The sequence below is a fragment of the Phyllobates terribilis genome, unplaced genomic scaffold, assembly GCF_046119375.1.
Source record: "Phyllobates terribilis strain yellow unplaced genomic scaffold, ASM4611937v1 Scaffold_5__5_contigs__length_657084704, whole genome shotgun sequence".
Classification (NCBI taxonomy): domain Eukaryota; kingdom Metazoa; phylum Chordata; class Amphibia; order Anura; family Dendrobatidae; genus Phyllobates; species Phyllobates terribilis.
In genome coordinates this window covers 498211348-498231962 of record NW_027362765.1, presented here as the reverse complement: position 1 = coordinate 498231962, position 20615 = coordinate 498211348, and positions in this window count along the sequence as shown.

Genomic DNA, 20615 nt, shown 5'->3' with positions numbered 1-20615 from the left:
TATTGTGAGCCCGTAAAAGTTTCTTAATACCTCTGACCACGTTGTTGACAGCAGTGACCTGGGGGTCAGAAATGCTTCCAGGGGCGATCCGCATGCTGCCCCCATCTCTTTTGAGCACTGTCACTATCGTTTTGGGCACTTCTTAGGCTTTCTACATACTGCCGGAGGTGCCGTCGCAAAAATGCTCGGGTCTCCCATAGACTAACATTGGGCTCGTTGCTCGGGTCGAGCACCCGAGTATCGCGGTGAGCTCGGCCCGAGCTTCGAGCACCCGAGCATTTTAGTGCTCGCTCAACACTACATAGAACACGTCATCCACATGAAGCAGGGCAGGAGAATGGCGATTGCAGGGAGGGGCCAAGAAAGACTAGGGACGCCTGAAGTGTAGCTAGCTTACAGCACAGTACATTGACCCATGTGGCCCTATGCTGGGAAGATGGAGGTCCTCAACTTAACCTGTTATTCTTCAGTAACGTTCCTCACATGTTATGTGCCGCCATCTGCAACCGAAATGTTTGTGCCTCTGTCGTATAATACATATGAAGAATTGAAGTGTTTTACCTACTACCTAGTGTGTTCAAGGCAAAGTAAACAAGAGTATATTTGATTAATAACACCTGGCTCATTCTTCATGAAAACAATGGGTCCCAACTTGCTCCAAGATATGGCTGTATGCAGTCAGAGAGTGACAGCAAAATCAGAGTACACATGTACACACACACGGGGACAATTGTATAGGATGTTTGGGGTTCCCAATTCACATACAGCTAGACTGCTGTAAAAGATGCAGTAAAGGTGGTGGCAGTAGTTCAAAATTGGAAAATCTGGCGATGGGTTCCCTTTAATGATTTTTTGGTTTGTGAAGGATGAGGAAATCACTTATTGACTAGGATCACATGACCGTATAAAAAAAATCGTCAAAGATTCATCCAAAAAATTCGGACGATTTTTCTCTTGTCATTCGTGTTCAATCCATATTTCACAGCTACTGCTATTAATAATTCACAAGACCATTTACAGTTTCTTATGTGTTACACACCTGTCCCAGGTCTTGGCTCTCCTCCCTTCACCTCGATCCGCTGCTGTCTGTTGTGCTCCACATCCGTCCATTTGATCAGGGTTACCTGGAGTGCTGAGACTTCTTCACTTGCTGCAGTTTGCTGCTGATAGATTTTTTCTATCTATTTTATTCAGTGAACCTCAGGTCACTGTCCAGTGGTCTGCACCCAATATTTCACTCCAGTAATAGGATGATGCCTCCATTGAAAATAGTTCATATAATTTCTTCCCTCCTAAATATTCCACTATCCACTGTGAGTGGTAATATTGAAAAGTGGAAGCATTTAGGAACCACAGCAAGGAAAAGTGGCGTCGGTGCATGCCGAGGAACATAGAGCCTGATTCATTATTGCATTTGCTCCTGTTTTAATGTTGAGTTTTTAGTGTTTTGCGCTTATTTTTGGTTTGTGTCATATTCGCTTTTTCATTTGCGCCTTTTTTTGAAGTCTGTATTACATGCATTTGCCTGTTTTTGTTTTGTTAATTGCTACTGTGGCAGCGTTTAATGTTTTCAGATGTTTCCACCCAATTCTACATTTGTGAATTTTTGAAAAACGCAAAATTTGTTATTTATGTATGTCTATATTTTAACCACATTGCAAAATGTGCAACTTTTTGATCTAAAAAGTCACAAAAAAGGTTGTCAATTTTTGACTGCGCAAAATTCATCAACCGCGTGTGCCATTTTGAAAACTATCAAAAAGAAAATAAACAGTAATAAATACAAGATAAAAAATAAAAGTGACAAAAAACTGCACATCATGAATTAGGGCCAGAGTGCATAAAAGTCACCAACACTTTGCAGACTCAATAACTTCTGAGTTCAAACCACCTCTACCATTGACATCAGCACAAAAACTGCGCACTAGGAGCTTCATGGTTGTGGTTTCCATGACCGACCAGCTGCATGCAAGCCTTACATTACCAAGCACAATGCCAAGCGTCAGATGGAGTGGTGTAAAGCCGTCACCACTGGACTCTGAAGCAGTAAAAACGCATTTGGTGGAGTGATGAATCACACTTTTCTATCTGTCATCTGATGGACGAGCCTGTCTGGGTTTGATGAATGCCAGAAGAATGTTACCTGCCTGACCACATGGTGCCAACTGTAATATTTGGTGAAGGAGGGATAATGCTATGGGGTTGTTCTTCAGGGGTTGGCACAGGTCCCTTAGTCCCAGAGAAGGGAAATCTTAGTGCTTCAGCATGCCAATACATTTTGGACAATTGTAAGCTTCCAACTTTGTAGAAAGAATTTGGAGAAAACCCTTTTCTGTTCCCCATAACTGTGCCCCAGTGTACAAAGTAAGGTCCATAAAGACATGGTTAGTTGACGCTGGTGTGGAAGAACTTGACTGTCCCACTCAGATCCCTGACCTCAATGGCATTTAACACATTTTGGGATGTACTAGATTGGAGATTGTGGGCCCGACCTCTCATCCAACCTCACTGTCTGACCTCACAGACGCTTCTAAAATCTTGTAGAAAGCCTTCCAAGAAGAATGTAAGCTGTTTTAGCTGCAAAAAAAACACGGCCTTTTAGCAAAGTACATAGTGTACGCTGTGGGAAATTTCATGTCAACCACATGTCAGGAACAAAGAGCTCAGGTAACAAACTTTAAATGCTCCAATTAAATGTGTAATTCTAGTCATTAATTTTGCAAATTACACTCCGACATGGTTTGTCACTATCCTACGATGTAAATTCTCAGGTTTTATGGGCATGCATAATCTCAAGCAGAATTTATTTGACTTAGGCTGCATTCAATCATCTCTGATTTTTTTCGGACAGCACCGAGATCCATTGAGTATGTCATATTCTGAACCTCAAAATTGGATCATTGTATAGGACATAGGGTAGAGACAGATTACCGTATAAATCGTGCGATGATCGCATCGCACTGGACGGACTGGCCGGCATCTCTTCTGACCTGAGCATGACAGCACGATGGATTTCTATGCAGCTGTCAAGCGGAGGTCAGGAGAGCCGACAGCCAGTACGATGTTTACGGTGCGATCCTAGCAGGAGAAATATGGCAGTGTGTCTCTGCCCATGCTCTGAGTTTCACGGATCTCATTCCCAGGTGCATCATTTTAACGGATGTCTGAATAAATCCATTTTACTCAATGGGCCCGTATACTGTTCGATTAAAGATCAGGCAGCACAAGGCCATTTCACACGTTTGTGTGAATGCAGTCTTAGGACATCCTTATTTAGGATCCTTCTTACAACCCTGGTTTTCATTCCAGTGCAGCTGGGTGCTAGTGAGCTGTACAGACATCATGCCTTGCAGTAGGGCAGCTTTATTTATTATCACTCTTTTTTGATCAAATGGCATCATATCCAGCATCATAGTTCTTGCGATCCATATGTTCATGCATTCAGTGTCAGGAAATATCTGCTGAAAATATTCACAGTAGTCCAAATTTCCACCTTCCGCATTATTAAAACTTTCATTCTTTTCCAGGGATTTGTTTTCTAGATTTTTCTATGCTTCTTGTAAACAATTCCAAAGTTTAGTCCTAGCATTTTGTCGTAGCATTTTGTGTCTCTCATTATGCAAGTTATCCAACCCACACTAAATAATGAAGAAGTCCGGGTTTTGGGGTGGCCAGTCCATTGTTCTAGGAATACCAGTTGCTTCTTTGTTTTAGGCCACGTTCACACGTTCAGTATTTGGTCAGTATTTGACATCAGTATTTGTAAGCCAAAACCAGGAGTGGGTGATAAATACAGAAGTGGTGACGTGTTTCTATTATACTTTTCCTCTGATTGTTCCTCTCCTGGTTTTGGCTTACAAATACTGATGTAGAAAACTGACCAAATACTGAACATGTGAACGTGGCCTAACAGTGACACATGGAGAAAGACTTTTGGTTGGAAAGACACAGTCACAACTAGCTATGTTGCCAAGGTTAAGAGCAGGTCTAGTCCAGTTAGATCAGAAAAGGACTACTTAATCATAGTAGAGGGTGGGCCATTTATATGGATACACCTAAATTAAATGGGAATGGTTGGTGACATCAACTTCCTGTTTGTGGCACATTAGTATATGGGAGGGGGAAAACTTTTCCAGATGGGTGGTGACCATGGTGGCCATTTTGAAGTCGGCCATTTTGGATCCAACTTTACTTTTTTCAATGGAAAGAAGGTCATGTGTCACATCAAACTTATTGAGAATTTCATAAGAAAAACAATGGTGTGCTTGATTTTAACGTAACTTTATTCTTTCATGAGTTTTTTACAAGTTTATGACCACTTATAAAATGTGTGCAGCTTCATCACACGTAGCACACGTTCATAAAAACGATGGCTGTATAGATGCAAATATTGTGAGGGACACATAACACATCATGTAATGATAAAACAGGAATCCGGCACTCTGTTTAAATGCAATTTATTGACTCAAGTAGATATATGCAGGCCCAGGACTCCCGGTGACGATTGCCACGATTTCCCCACGCTGCATCCCCATATTGGTTGTATCTTACAATCTCACTGTGAATTTAATTACAAAATAATCAGAATGAATGTACGCTTTGTGTACGTCTGATGAAGGTTGACGAGACGAAAACATCAACATTTTTTTGCTCATACTCGATTTATCTACTTGAGTGAATAAATTACAGCAAAACAGAGTGCTGGATTCCTCTTTTATTATATTGTTGGATTTGGGCCCTATCCGTGCACCTAACAAATAAGGCGTGCCGGACTTCTTTCACTCTTTACATCATGTAATAAACTTTTAAAAGGATATGCACACAGTTTTTACAAGAGGGAGAAAAGTGAGGATTACCCCAACATGTAAATTGAAGGGTTTAGAGCATACATGTCAAACTCTGGCCTGTGGGCCAAATCTGGCCACAGGGTGGTTTTATTTGGCTCGCGACGCCAAAACCACCACCTTTATGTGGAACCATTATTCTGTATGGAGGACTATGTTGGGCCATTATTCTGTATGGAGGCATGGAGGACTATGTGGGGCCCATTATTCTGTATGGAGGACTATGTTTGGCCCATTATACTGTATGGAGGACTATGTGGGGCCCATTATTCTGTATGGAGGACAATGTGGGGCCCATTCTACTGTATGGAGCTCTATGTGGGGTTCATTATTCTGTATGGAGGACTATGTGGGGCGCAGTATTCTATATGGAAGACTATGTAGGGCCCATTATACAGTGAATACGGAAAGTATTCAGACACCTTTAAATTTTTCACTCCTTGTTTCATTGCAGCCATTTGGTAAATTCTAAAAAGTTCATTTATTTCTCATTAAAGTACACTCTGCACCCCATCTTGACTGAAAAAAACAGAAATGTAGAAATTTTTGCAAATTTATTAAAAAAGAAAAACTGAAATATCACAGGATCATAAGTATTCAGACCCTTTGCTCAGTATTAAGTAGAAGCACCCTTTTGAGCTAGTACAGCCATAAGTCTTCTTGGGAATGATGCAACAAGTTTTTCACACCTGGATTTAGGGATCCTCTGCCATTCTTCCTTGCCGATCCTCTCGAGTTTCGTCAGGTTGGATGGTGAACGTTGGTGGACAGCCACTTTCAGGTCTCTCCAGAGATGCTCAATTGGGTTTAGGTCAGGGCTCTGGCTGGGCCAGTCAAGAATGGTCACAGAGTTGTTCTGAAGCCACTCCTTTGTTATTTTAGCTGTGTGCTTAGGGTCATTGTCTTGTACATGTGTCCTTCAATTGCAACCAGTCGTCCTGTCCCTGCAGCTGAAAAACACCCCCATAGCATGATGCTGCCACCACCATGTTTCACTGTTGGGATTGTATTGGGCAGGTGATGAGCAGTGCCTGGTTTTCTCCATACATACCGCTTAGAATTATCACCAAAAAGTTCTATCTTCATCTCATTAGACCAGAGAATCTTATTTCTCATAGTCTGGGAGTCCTTCATGTGTTTTTGAGCAAACTCTATGCGGGCTTTCATATGTCTTGCACTGAGGAGAGGTTTCCGTCGGGCCACTCTGCCATAAAGGCCTGACTGGTGGAGGGCTGCAGTGATAGTTGAGTTTGTGGAACTTTTTCCCATCTCCCTACTGCATCTCTGGAACTCAGCCACAGTGATCTTGGGGTTCTTCTTTACCTCTCTCACCAAGGCTCTTCTCCCACGATTGCTCCATTTGGCTGGATGGCCAGGTCTAGGAAGACTTCTGGTGGTCCCAAACTTCTTCCATTTAAGGATTATGAAGGCCACTGTGCTCATAGGAACCTTGAGTAATGCAGAAATTCTTTTGTAACCTTGGCCAGATCTGTGCCTTGCCACAATTCTGTCTTTGAGCTCCTTGGGCAGTTCCTTTGAGCTCATGATTCTCATTTGGTCTGACACGCACTGTGAGCTGTGAGTTCTTATATAGACAGGTGTGTGCTTTTCCAAATCAAGTCCTATCAGTTTAGTTAAACACAGCTGGACTCCAATGAAGGAGTAGAACCATTTCAAGGAGGATCACAAGGAAATGGACAGCATGTGACTTAAATATGAGTGTCTGAGCAAAGGGTCTGAATACTTATGACCATGTGATATTTCAGTTTTTCTTTTTTAATAAATTTGCAAAAATTTCTACATTTCAGGTTTTTTTTTCAGTCAAGATGGGGTGCAGAGTGTACTTTAATGAGGAAAAAATGCATTTTTTTTAAATTTTCCAAATGGCTGCAATGAAACAAAGGGTGAAAAATTTAAAGGGGTCTGAATACTTTCCGTACCCACTGTATACTGTATGGAGCACTATGTGGAGCCCATTATTCTGTATGGAGCACTATGTGGGGCCATTATTCTGTATGAAGGACTATGTGGGGCCCATTATACTGTATGGACAACTATGGGGGGCCCATTATACTGTATGGAGGACTATATGAGGCCCATTATACTGCATGGAGGACTATGTGGAGCCATTTTTCTGTATGGAGGACAATGTGGGGCCCATTATACTGTATGGAGGACTTTGTGGCACCATTATACTGTATACTGGTTGGCCCGCGACTTTGTTCAAGTTTTTCATTTTGGCCCTCTGTGTGTTTGAGTTTGACATCCTTGGTTTAGAGGAATGAGATATCCAACCCGTCTCTTTACGCAGAAAGTGTGCAGAATGTGTACAAGCATTTATATTAATGACAGAATAACAATATTGGCATTAGCAAGGGCAAGAAATACAGAGAACGTACCCAGTTGAACTTATATGATATACTTAATCACATGTTAAATGCCAAAAGAACATACTGAAAACCTGAACTTCCCATAAACTGATTTATTATGAGCCCAAGAAATAAGAAAATTGCGATATGCTGCATCACCAAGCAGTGGTAAAGTGCCTGACGTGGCGGTACTCATGGTACCTACAGTTCTGTAATGCACACATGTAGGGACATTTTAGGGACAAGCAGGCGCAGTATATACAGCATTACCATGCGCACGAAGACTCAGATATAACTTTTGCTGATATTTCTAGAGCTTAAAAAAATCAATATCTAAATCCTACAAAAGTGCAAATATGAAATAATCACGTCAGCTAGATACACTTGTCCCTGCACCCCTGGAGAATGGACGTTTGGCTTATCATAAATGATTCAGTGAGAGTCCACAATACGGCCATCAAGCTGATTAATTACAACTCAAGTGTCCAATCATGGTGTTCTCATGAGGGCTACGTCCTTGAAAAAGTACATTGCAGTCTGTTGGCTTGTAAGTAACTAGTTGGCCACCTGCAATGCACTTTATCTAATGCTTCTTCCTTGAAGGGCAAAAATGTTTTGATTTACGAAAATACAATATTGCTCTGTTTTCTCTCTGCGCTATTAAATAGCGCCACCTAATGTGCAATAGATGAAATAATGTTGGAGAGCTACGTGCGCCTATTCAGACTACATTCACACATCCTTGTCTATTTTTCACAACTCTGTAAAACAGACCACTTTTCTATCAAGTGTCACCCTTATTGCCTCCACTTTTGACTCTATTTTGCATTCATTTTTTTCCCGCATTCCTTTTTTAAAAACTGAAAGAGGTGAACGGCCTGAACTTGTGTTTAGCAAGTGACAGATGAAACTCTGAAATACAAAGTATTTAATGGACTTTAATGGTTGAGCCTGATCCGCATAATTGAAGAGAATAGGACACGCTCTGACTTTAAGGCTATGTGCCCACGTTGCGGAAATGAAGCAGAAAATATCTGCTTCATTTCCGCATGTCCTCTCCCGGATAAACGCATGCGGAATTCCGCACGCGTTTATTGCGCGTTTTTCACGCGTTTTCCACATGCGGAATTGCCTTGCGTTTTTAATGCATTGCACAAGACAATTCCACATGCGGAAACGCAAAATTAATGGACATGCTGCGGATTTTTGAACGCAGCATAAACGCTGCGGAAAAATCCGCAGCATGTGCATAGAACTTGCGGATTCTCATTGGGGACCATGGGGTGCGGATTACCAAGCGTTTTACAAGCGTTTCCGCTGCGGAAATTCCGCATCAAAAACGCTTGTAATCCGCAACGTGGGCACGCAGCCTAAAGGACTATATTCAGCTCTGGCTGGGAATAGCACGCGTGCTGGGTCACGCGTGCAATAGATTTTAAGTGCAATAATTACAAGTGCAGTTATACATGACCGGAAGATGATAATCCACTCTCCTCTCTTCTTCTTCTTCACACAGGTATTTAATCCATCCATCCGTTTGTGTGCTGTCTGATAAGTGTGAACAGAGTCATATTCTCTAGCAACATTTTTCCATGGTATTTAATCCATCCATCCGTTTGTGTGCTGTCTGATAAGTGTGAACAGAGTCATATTCTCTAGCAACATTTTTCCATGGTATTTAATCCATCCATCCGTTTGTGTGCTGTCTGATAAGTGTGAACAGAGTCATATTCTCTAACAACATTTTTCCATGGTATTTAATTGCTTGGTCCTGCATCTTTTTGTCTTATTTATTTATTTTTTTGTTTTTTGTTTTGTTTCTATTTTAAAATGTTCAAAGCCTTCTCTTTCACTGGTTTATGGCCTCTGTGTTTATCTTGCATAGCATTGCCTGCTCTAGCCCAGTGCTAATTGGCTAATTACTCAGTTTGTCCAACTGGTGCTGGCCTCTAGCAGACATTTCATTTCATATATATTCAGCTCTGGCTGGGAATAGCACGCGTGCTGGGTCACGCGTGCAATAATTACAAGTGCAGCTATACATGGCAGTTGGGCAGGAGACAGGTAAGGTGCATAAAATATTCATACAAACATGCTTCTCGGTCACTAATACCGCATTTTTCATTAGTCTTATCAATCTGCTTTTTATTTGTTTTTACTTCTGCTTTCTCACAACTCACCCGCCCTTCAACACATTCTGTGCACTCTCTCTATATCAGCCCCTCCCTTCTCCCCTCTCCCATGTATAACTCTGAGGCTCTACTGACATTCCTCACCCACTGCAAACCATCCTCTACCTCCATACAGCACTCAAAACGTTCATACAAATCATTAGACCACCTGCTCTTTCTCTTCTTTCTCCTTTTACTAGTCGCAGGCGACATCTCCCCCAACCCTGGGCCTCCCTCCACTAGCATACACCACTCTCCTCCAGCTGCATATAGAAACCCTGCTAATCTTATTAACGTTCAGTGCATGCCCTCTCCTATCAATTTCCATTGCGCTCTCGGGAACGCACGGTCTGTGTGTAACAAACTAACTTACATCCATGATTTTTTCCTCTCTAATTCCCTTAACCTTCTGGCTATCACTGAAACCTGGATTCAGCAGCCAGACACCACCGCTGCTGCTGCTGCTCTCTCGTTTGGTGGGCTGAAATTTTCACATACCGCCAGACCTGACAACAGACAGGGTGGAGGTGTTGGTCTGCTCCTTTCCTCACAATGTGCTTTCCAGGTCATCCCCCCGGTTCCCTCACTTATGTTTCCTTCCTTTGAAGTCCACACCATCAGACTCTTTAAACCCTGCTCCCTGCGAGTGGCAGTCGTGTATCGCCCTCCAGGCTCCCCTCGCCAGTTCTTGGATCACTTTGCCACCTGGCTTCCTCACTTTCTATCCTGTGACATCCCCACCCTCATCATGGGCGACTTTAACATCCCCATCGATGATCCCCTCTCCCAATCTGCCTCTCATCTACTTTCTCTAACCTCTTCATTCCGTCTCTCACAGTTTACTAGTTCTCCTACCCATGAAGATGGGAACACTCTGGACCTGGTTTTTTCCAGTCTCTGCTTGCTGGATGACTTTACCAACTCCCCTCTCCCGCTCTCGGACCACAACCTTCTTTCCTTCTCTGTTAAGAATTGTCTACTCACCCGGGACACCCCCACTTACTACACTTATAGGAATACACGTACCATTAATACCCAGCAGCTTATGGACAAGCTCCACACATCTTTAGCCCCCATCTCCTCCTTCTCCTGTCCAGACTTAGCATTGTCACACTACAATAATGCACTGAAGAGCACCCTAGATGAAGCAGCTCCTTCTACTCGCAGAAAGATCCAACACAGACAACAGCAGCCCTGGCACACTATGCAAACACGTTTTCTTCAAAGTTGCTCAAGGTGTGCTGAGCGTCAGTGGAGAAAATCTCTTTTAGCAGAGGACTTCATCCACTATAAATTCATGCTCAAAACCTATAACTCTGCCCTTCATCTGGCCAAACAATCCTACTTCACCACCCTCATCACTTCAATGTCCAACAATCCAAAACGACTTTTCGAAACCTTAAACTCCCTCCTGAAACCTAAAGCACAGGCCCCCACCACCAACCTCAGCGGGGAGGATCTGGCCACTTATTTCTTGGAAAAAATCAACCACATCCATCAGGACATCTCAGCCCAATCTCCTCAGTGCCTGGATCCCCTTCCCTACCGCACTTCAAGCTCACTAGCCATCTTTGAGCCTGTTACAGAAGAAGAAGTTACCCAGCTCCTCGCTTCTTCTCGGCCTACAACCTGCAACAGTGACCCCATTCCTTCACATCTCCTGCAGTCCCTCTCACCGGTGGTCACCACTCACCTGACTAAAATATTTAACCTCTCTCTTTCGTCAGGTATCTTTCCCTCCTCATTTAAACATGCCATCATAACCCCTTTACTTAAAAAGCCATCCCTGGACCAGAACTGCACTGCTAACTACAGACCTGTCTCTAATCTTCCTTTCATCTCTAAACTGCTGGAACGCTTGGTCCACTCCCGTCTAATCCGCTATCTCTCAGATAACTCTCTCCTCAACCCTCTACAATCTGGTTTCCGCTCCTTACACTCCACTGAAACTGCCCTCACTAAAGTCTCTAACGATCTACTAACAGCCAAATCCAAAGGTCACTGCTCCCTGCTGATTCTCCTGGATCTCTCTGCAGCATTTGACACTGTGGATCACCAGCTCCTCCTCACTATGCTCTGCTCTTTAGGCCTCAAGGAAACCGTTCTCTCCTGGTTCTCCACCTACCTCTCTGACCGCTCCTTCACTGTATCTTTTGCCGGCTCCTCTTCCCCTCCTCATCCCCTTACTATCGGGGTTCCGCAGGGCTCAGTCCTAGGCCCCCTCCTCTTCTCTCTATACACTGCCCCTATTGGACAAACAATCAGCAGATTTGGGTTCCAGTATCATCTCTATGCTGACGACACCCAACTATACACTTCTTCCCCTGACATCACCCCTAGCCTAATACAAAATACCAAGGATTGTTTGTCTGCTGTGTCTAGCATCATGTCCTCCTTGTATCTCAAACTGAATCTCTCCAAAACTGAACTTCTTGTGTTTCCCCCATCTACTAACCGAACTCTACCTAACATCGAAATTACCTTGGAGGGGTCAACCATAACTCCCAAGCAGCACGCCCGCTGCCTTGGGGTCATATTCGACACTAACCTTTCCTTTACTCCCTATATCCGATCACTCACTCGCTCTTGTCACCTGCATCTTAAAAACATCTCCAGAATCCAATCTTTTCTCACTTTGGAAACTGCTAAAACTCTTACTGTCGCTCTTATTCACTCTCGTCTGGACTACTGCAACTCTCTTCTGATCGGTCTCCCTCTTATCAAAATTTCCCCTCTCCAATCTGTCCTGAATGCGGCAGCCAGGGTCGTATTTCTGTCCAGCCGCTTCACCGATGCCTCCACCTTGTGCCAGTCATTACACTGGTTACCCATTCGCTACAGGGTCCAATATAAACTCATTGCTCTCATCCACAAAGCTCTCCACAGTTCTGCACCACCTTATATCTCCTCTCTCATCTCAGTCTATCATCCTACACGTGCCCTCCGTTCCACAAATGACCTAAGGCTAACATCCCCCATAATCCGAACCTCGCACCTCCGTCTCCAAGACTACTCTCGTGCTGCGCCAGTTCTCTGGAATGCTCTACCCCAGACGATCCGATTGATGCCTAGCCCCGATGTCTTCAAGCGCGCTTTAAAAACCCATCTCTTTAAACAAGCCTACCACCTCAAATACCCAGTAAACTAACTTTCCCCTGTTCCCTCCTAAATACTACTCAGAATCTGCCCCCTACTGTTCATCTGTTTCTACACCCTCCATGCACACGATAACTGCACTCGGTAATTGAGTATTGCACTTTAACATACAGGCTGATGACCGGATCATACAGCTTTATATGATAATCCCGACTTATTATAATTGCCTGACCTGAAATAACAAGCACTTTCCACCTATTGTGTCCCCCCATTTCCGTGTAGAATGTAAGCTTGCGAGCAGGGACCTCACTTCTGATGTAACTGTTAAACTGTCTCACCTTGTATTGAATTTATTGTTTGTACATGTCCCTGCTTAACTGTAAAGTGCTGCGGAATATGTTGGCGCTATATAAATAAAAATTATTATTATTAAAGGACCGGAGACACGGATCTGCTTTTTAAAACTGATGTGTGATCCATGATATTCTATGGGTCAGTGTACTGTCTGAGAAAAAAAATGGACAGCATCAGGACGTGTAACACATATGTATAAGTGTAGCCTAAAACCGCATCCATACATTTCTTCTAAGGCTATGTTCCCACACATTGTGTTTTTCAGCTTATTTTGCTGCAGATTTTAATGCAAATTTTCAGCTGCGTTTTGCAGTACCAGCAAAGTCTATGAGAAACCAGAATTCTCTGTTCACACATCTTGGGTTTTTTTTGCTTTGTGTTTTGTGCCTTGGTTGGTTTTTTGGACAATAGAGAATGTCACTTTTTCAGCATTTTTTTTACCCATAGGAAGTAATGGGGGGTGAAAAAAATGCTGAAAAAACGCAGCTATATTTTTTCAGCATTTTTGATGGCAAAATAGAATGGGGTTCTTTTTTTTCACAGAACTTTATGTACATGCATAAATAGAGACAGAAGAACAGTGAAAAAAACGCTGAATAAATGCCCAAAAAGACGCATAAAAAACGCAGCAAAACCTGCGTTTTTGACGCAGCTGATTTCCTGCCAGAGATCAGTTTTGCTGCAGATTTCTGACATAAAAAAACACAACATGTGTGAACATAGTCTTAGTTAGGAAAGCCAAGTAGTTTAATCATCTATAAGATGTATGTACTGTGTGTTTTAAGTTCATACCTGGTATTGATGTTAGTTTTATTATGTAGGGGGCATTCACCCTAAGATCACCACTGACCTCATCCCTACCTGATAGCAGAGGTTCGCACCCTCTTGGACACAAATGGTGCCCCCATTCCCCGGAGGCTCTCCCTAATAGTCCCTGTAAGACCTTAGTCAAATGAGAAATCATGAAAAGTGGGAAATCTCAAAAACGAAGATAAGTAGTAGCCAACCTCTTATTCTGGACATTGGTCCACAGCAGGCTAGGAACCAGCACATAGGATCACACCACTATATAGCACCTAGTGTTTAGTCCAATAATACATTCAAAATAAATTTAGTAGCAAGAAGGTGTGAATTGTATATCTCAATGATGTATTCTAGCTCAGAAATCTATTCAATGCTCTTAATCTGACAGATTGTACTAAAGTAGCAATATACAGCCTATATGAAATTTAGTGGCAAGATCCTTTTCCAGAAATGATAGCATGTATGAGAAAAGAGGCCAAATTATACACCTTAAGGGTACATGGTCTTAGTACGGTATATCCTAAAAGTACCTCAAAAGATATTTTTATCATATGTCTGTTATGCAAAGTTGTTTCATGTCAGCAAGAAAGTGCTGATTAAATAACAGATTTCAAAGCTATATGGTATGACAGGCCTGCATGAGATCCAATAAATGCTAAGCTCAAAAATAGAGTGTACACAAGAATATAATGTTCAATAGACCACGTAAGATGCAAATGATGCTTAGCTCACAAAAAAGTGTACCTTACAGGTCTCAGATACTTTTGTGCTGACTTCATTCCATATCTGGCACTATTTGTTGCACTATACTGTTGTCAATGTTTGACATTTTTAAATGGTTTTAATCTTTTTGTGTTCTGCTTGTCTAAATAAAAAATGGGGTTATTTATGGTGATCCCTGTGTACATAGCATGTTTCCTTTTTTTTCTTTCTTTGCTTAAAAAACTGCAAGTATCACTGGTTGCTATAGACAAAAGCTGTTGTGTTTGACCGAACTGGGATTAGAACAGCCGTGTATGAGTAGCCAGGGTCTATTTAAATCTCACATTGTTTTGACCCAGAAACATGTATGTGTATATATATATATATATATATATATTAATTATACACACAGGTGCATCTCACTAAATTAGAATATCATCAAAAAGTTCATTTATTTCAGTTATTCAATACAAAAAGTGAAACTCATATATTATATAGAGTCATTACAAAGTGATCTATTTCAAGTGTTTATTTCTGTTAATGTTGATGATTATGGCTTACAGCCAATGAAAACACAAAAGTCATTATCTCAGTAAATTAGAATAATTAACAAAAAACACCTACAAAGGCTTCCTAAGCATTTAAAAAGGTCCCTTAGTCTGTTTCAGTAGGCTCCACAATCATGGGGAAGACTATTGACTTTGCCTTCTGGACATCTGTCATCATAGACACTAAGTAAATGCAAAGTAAATTTAGCATTTCATTTGGAAATCAAGGTCCTGGAGTCTGGAGAAAGAGTGGAGAGGCCACAATCTAAGCTGCTGGAGGTCTAGTGTGAAGTTTCCACAATCAGTGATGGTTTGGGGAGCCATGTCATCTGCTGGTGTAGGTCCACTGTGTTTTATCAAGACCAAAGTCAGCGCAGCCGTCTACCAGGACATTTTAGAGCACTTCATGCTTCCCTCTGCCGACAAGCTTTTTGGAGATGGAAATTTCATTCTCCTGCAGGACTTGGCACCTGTCCACACTGCCAAAAGTACCAATACCTGGCTTAAAAACAACAGTATCACTGTGCTTGATTGGCCAGCAAACTCGCCTGACCTTAACCCCATAGAGAATCTATGGGGTATTGTCAAGAGGAAGATGAGACACCAGACCCAACAATGCAGACGAGCTGAAGGCTGCTATCAAAGCAACCTGGGCTTCCATAACACCTCAGCAGTGCCACAGGCTGATCGCCTCCATGCCACGCCGCATTGATGCAGTAATTGATGCAAAAGGAGCCCCGACCAAGTATTGAGTGCATTTACTGAACATACTTTTCAGTAGGCCAACATTTCAGATTTTAAAAAACATTTTTCAAGCTGTTGTTATAAAGTATTCTAATTTACTGAGATAATGATTTTTGTGTTTTCATTGGCTGTAAGCCATAATCATCAACATTAACAGAAATAAACACTTGAAATAGATCACTCTGTTTGTAATGACTCTATATAATATGAGTTTCACTTTTTGTATTGAAGAACTGAAATTAACTTTTTGATGATATTCTAATTTTGTGAGATGCACCTGTATATTTTATACATACATGTGTCTCCCCCCGCACTGCGTCCCCTGATTACAGATATGTACCCCACCATTAATATACTATTAGCCACGCACCAATCAAAATATAAAGTGTTAAGCAGCACTGTGCCCCCATTAACTATAATGTCCACTGGCCAATAATATAAATTATTCAGTCTCTGTGACCAATTAACTGTAACGCTATGTGCACACGGAAAATATACAAGGCTTTACAGTACAAGCAAAGTGAAACCCCCATCATTGCTCTCTCCCAGCACCCCCATCATTGCTCTCTCCCAGCACCTCCATCATTGCTCTCTCCCAGCACCTCCATCATTGTTTTCCCACCACCTCCATCATTGCTCTCCCCAGCCCCATGATTGCTCTCCTCATCACCACCATTGCTCTCTCCAGCCCCATCATTGCTCTCCCCAGCCCCATCATTACTCTCCCCAGCTCCATGATTGCTCTCCTCATCACCACCATTGCTCTCTCCAGCCCCATCATTGCTCTCCCCAGCCCCATCATTACTCTCCCCAGCTCCATGATTGCTCTCCCCAGCCCCATCAGTGCTCTCCCCAGCCCCATCAGTGCTCTCCCCAGCCCCATCATTGCTCTCCCCATTGCCACCATTGCTCTCACCCACCTCCCCTCATTTTCCTGTTCCTCTCCCAGTGTTTCAGTATAAAAAAAAGAAGACACAACTTACCTCTCAGCATGCTCCCCTGAAGCATCCATGTTTCCGGTAACTTTCTCCCTGACACAGGCCCGTGCTGCTTACTGACGTCATCAAGCAGTGCGGGCCTGTGTCAGAGAGGAAGCACCAGGCAGGAAGCAGAGGTAAGGATGGATCCCTCCAGGGGGCCCATGGCCAGATTGCCCTCATCATATGCGGCGGGCAGGGAGCGATCCCTCCAGGAGGTAAAAATGGCAGCGAAGCTGGAGGGATCGCTCCCTGCCCGCTGCATATGATGAGAGCAATCTGGCTATGGGCCCCCCAGAGCCTGGGGCTCAGAGAAGCAGGCCAGATTGTCCTCATCATTAGCCGCCCGGCAAGGGCCCCCCTGCACCGCCAGGCCCCGATGCAGTTGCACTGGCTGCACCAGCGGTAGGTCCGCCCCTGCAATAAAACCACGCTATAATACTCATTTAAATACGGTTTTGCAGACGTTGTCTTTAGAGGGAGAGACACGTGACATTCCCTGCCACACCCTTACATTTGCGTGGGTTTCCTCCACACTCTAAAGACATACTTATAGGGAATTTAGATTGTGAGCCCCGATGGGGACAGTGCCCATAATGTCTGTAAAGTGCTGTGGAATTAATGCCACTATATAAGTGAGTAGATAAATAACCTATAATTGTCCTTCTCTTCCCCATATGTCACATGTATATCAAATTATTGACCTATTTGTTACTTGCCAACTGGTTAACCAAGTATTGCTGTGTATTGCTCCAGTATAATTGCCCTTTTGAGGACCATGCTGTTCTTGTACAGCATTCAATCAGTTTTTACTGCTGTTGGATGGAAAACATATTTTGTCTGGCTTTCTTCCAAAACCTTTCAAGCTAAGAACATATTTTGCTTTTCTGACAGCAGAATTAAGAGGTACTGTCAGATAGGTAATTGTGAAATCTATAAAGCCATCTCATAGTTCTCATAATGAATATTGAAGTAAGGCTAGCACTCTATTAACCTCTACATGCGAAGTAGAAAATAGGAGGATTTCATCCAGCACAGCCATCGGAGTAAAACTAAATTTAGTGAAAAACCATAAGAAACCTGACGTGTTTCTGGCGCCCTTAGTGATAGGATCTTATAGCAAGTATGAACAATGGCATTTAATCCCTTCATGACCGGAGCATTTTCCCTTTTTGCGTTTTCGTTTTTTGCTCCCCTTCATCCTAGAGCCATAACTTTTTTATTTTTCTGTCAATATGGCTGTGTGAGGGCTTATATTTTGCGGGACAAGTTGTACTTTTGAACGACATCACTAGTTTTACCATATTGTGTACTGGAGAACGGGAAAGAAAATTCCAAGTGCAGTGAAATTGCAAAAAAGTGCAATTACACAATTGTTTTTTGGGTTTTTTTTTTCACCATGTTCACTGAATGCTAAAACTGACCTTCCATTATTATTCTCCAGGTCATTACGAGTTCGTAGATACCAAATATGTATAGATTCTATTTTATTTAAGTGGTGAATATATCCAAAGTTGGTAAAAAAAAAACAAATGGCGCCATTTTCCAAGACCTGTAGCGTCTCCATTTTTCATGATTTGGGGCCGGGTGAGGGCTTATTTTTTGTGCGCCGAGCTGACGGTTTTATTGATACCATTTTGGGGTAGATACGATGTTTTGATCGCCCGTTGTTGCATTTTATTGCAATGTTGCGGCGACCAAAAAAACGTAATTCTGGCGTTTAGAATTTTTTTCTCGTTACGCTGTTTACAGATCAGATTAATTCTTTTTTTATATTGATAGATCAAGCAATTCTGAATGCTCCTGCAGACCCCGGGTTGTCATGCCAACCCATAGGTGACCCGCGATCATGTGATAGGGTCATCAATGGGCGGGGCCAATGACTCGCTTCCCGAAGGCACGAGTTAAATGACACTGTCAGAGATTGACAGTGGAATTAACTAGTTAACAGCCGCGGGTGGATCGCGATTCCACCCGCAGTTGTTGTGGGCACAAGTCAGCTGTATACATCAGCTGACATGTACCCGAAAAGGTGCGGGCTCCGGCACTGAGCAGGGGGATCTGACGTAGGGCGTACTATTACGCTCCACGTCAGAAAGGGGTTAAAGGGAACCTGCCATGTCCTGTGTAGTGGTATCTGCACACTTGGTCAAATTGTTAGTACCCCTCTTTTAATGAAAGGAAAAAACCCACAATGGTCAGCGAAATAGCTTGAATCTGACAAAAGTAATAATAAATTAAAAATCGATGAAAATGAGCAAATGAAAGTCAGTCATTGCTTTTAACCCTGCTTCCACAGAATTAAAAAAAAAATTTAACTCATGAAATAGGCCTGGACCGAAATGATGGTACCCCTGAAAATAATGTGACAAAAGGGACATGTTAAATCAAGTTATGTCCACTAATTAGCATCACAGGTGTCTACAATCTTGTAATCAGTCAGTGGGCCTGTATATAGGGCTACAGATACTCACTGTGATGTTTGGTGACATGGTGTGTACCACACTCAACATGGACCAGAGGAAGCAAAGGAAAGAGTTGTCTCAGGAGATTAGAAAGAAAATTATAGACAAGCATGTTAAAGGTAAAGGTTATAAGACTATCTCCAAGCAGCTTGATGTTCCTGTGACTACAGTTGCACATATTATTCAGAAATTTAATATCCATGGGACTGTAGCCAACCTCCCTGGACGTGGCTGCAGGAGGAAAATTGATGACAAATCAAAGAGACGGATAATACGAATGTTATCAAAAGAGCCCGGGATAACTTCTAAAGAGATTAAAGGTGAACTTCAAGCTCAAGGAACATCAGTGTCAGATCACACCATCCGTCGTTGTTTTATCCAAAGTGGACTTCATGGGAGACGACCAAGGAAAACACCATTGTTGAAAAAAAATTATAAAAAAGCTAGACTTGAATTTGCCAAACTACATGTTGACAAGCCGCAAAGCTTCTGGGAGAATGTCCTATGGACAGATGAGACAAAAATGGAAGATTTTGGCAAGGCACATCAGTTCTATGTTCACAGACAGAAAAATGAAGCATATCAAGAAAAGAACACTGTCCCTACTGTGAAACATGGAGGAGGCTCTGTTATGTTCTGGGGCTGCTTTGCTGCATCTGACACAGGGTGTCTTGAATCTGTGCAGGCAGGGGAGGGCTTGGCCGGGTGGCAGAGGGGCAATTGACCCCCAGGCTGGTCCTCCAGCAGCAGTTTTGGGCCGCCCGGCTGTCGGCCATCACCTCGGCCAGGCGGCCCAAACTGTGCCGCCTGACTGCAATACTGCCACAGCCATTCTCCTCTGCATGCACTCTCCCATCAGGGCGCACGGCCTGCTGGGAGGGCACACCGCCTGCTGGGAGGGCGCGCGCAGAGAAGAGTGGCCGCAGTGCTAGGGAAAGGGGGATGGCTCGTGGGCCCACAGGTAAGTAGGGATCAGCGTTGGAATGGCAGAGGTGAGTATTTATTTATTTTTTTAATATGGGGCCATTATACTGTGAGGAGCACTATGCAGGGCCATATATACAGCACGGAGTACTATGCTGGGGCATATATACAGTACGGAGCACTTTGCAGGGCTATATATACAGTACAGAGCACTATGCGGGGCCATATATACAATACGGAGCACTGTGCGGGGCCATGTATACAGTACGGAGCACTATGCGGGGCCATATATACAGTACGGAGCACTATGCAGGGCCATGTATACAATACGGAGCACTATGCGGGGCCGTGTATACAGTATGGAGCACTATGCAGGGCCATATATACAGTATGGAGCACTATTCGGGGCCATGTATACAGTACGGAGCACTATGTGGGGCCATGTATACAGTACAAAGCACTATGGGGTCCCTGTATACATTACACAGCACTATGCGGGGCCATGTATACAGTATGGATCACTATGCGGGGCCCATTATTCTGTATGGAGGACTATGTGGGGCCATTATTCTGTATGGAGGACTATATGGGGCCATTATTCTGTATGGAGGACTATG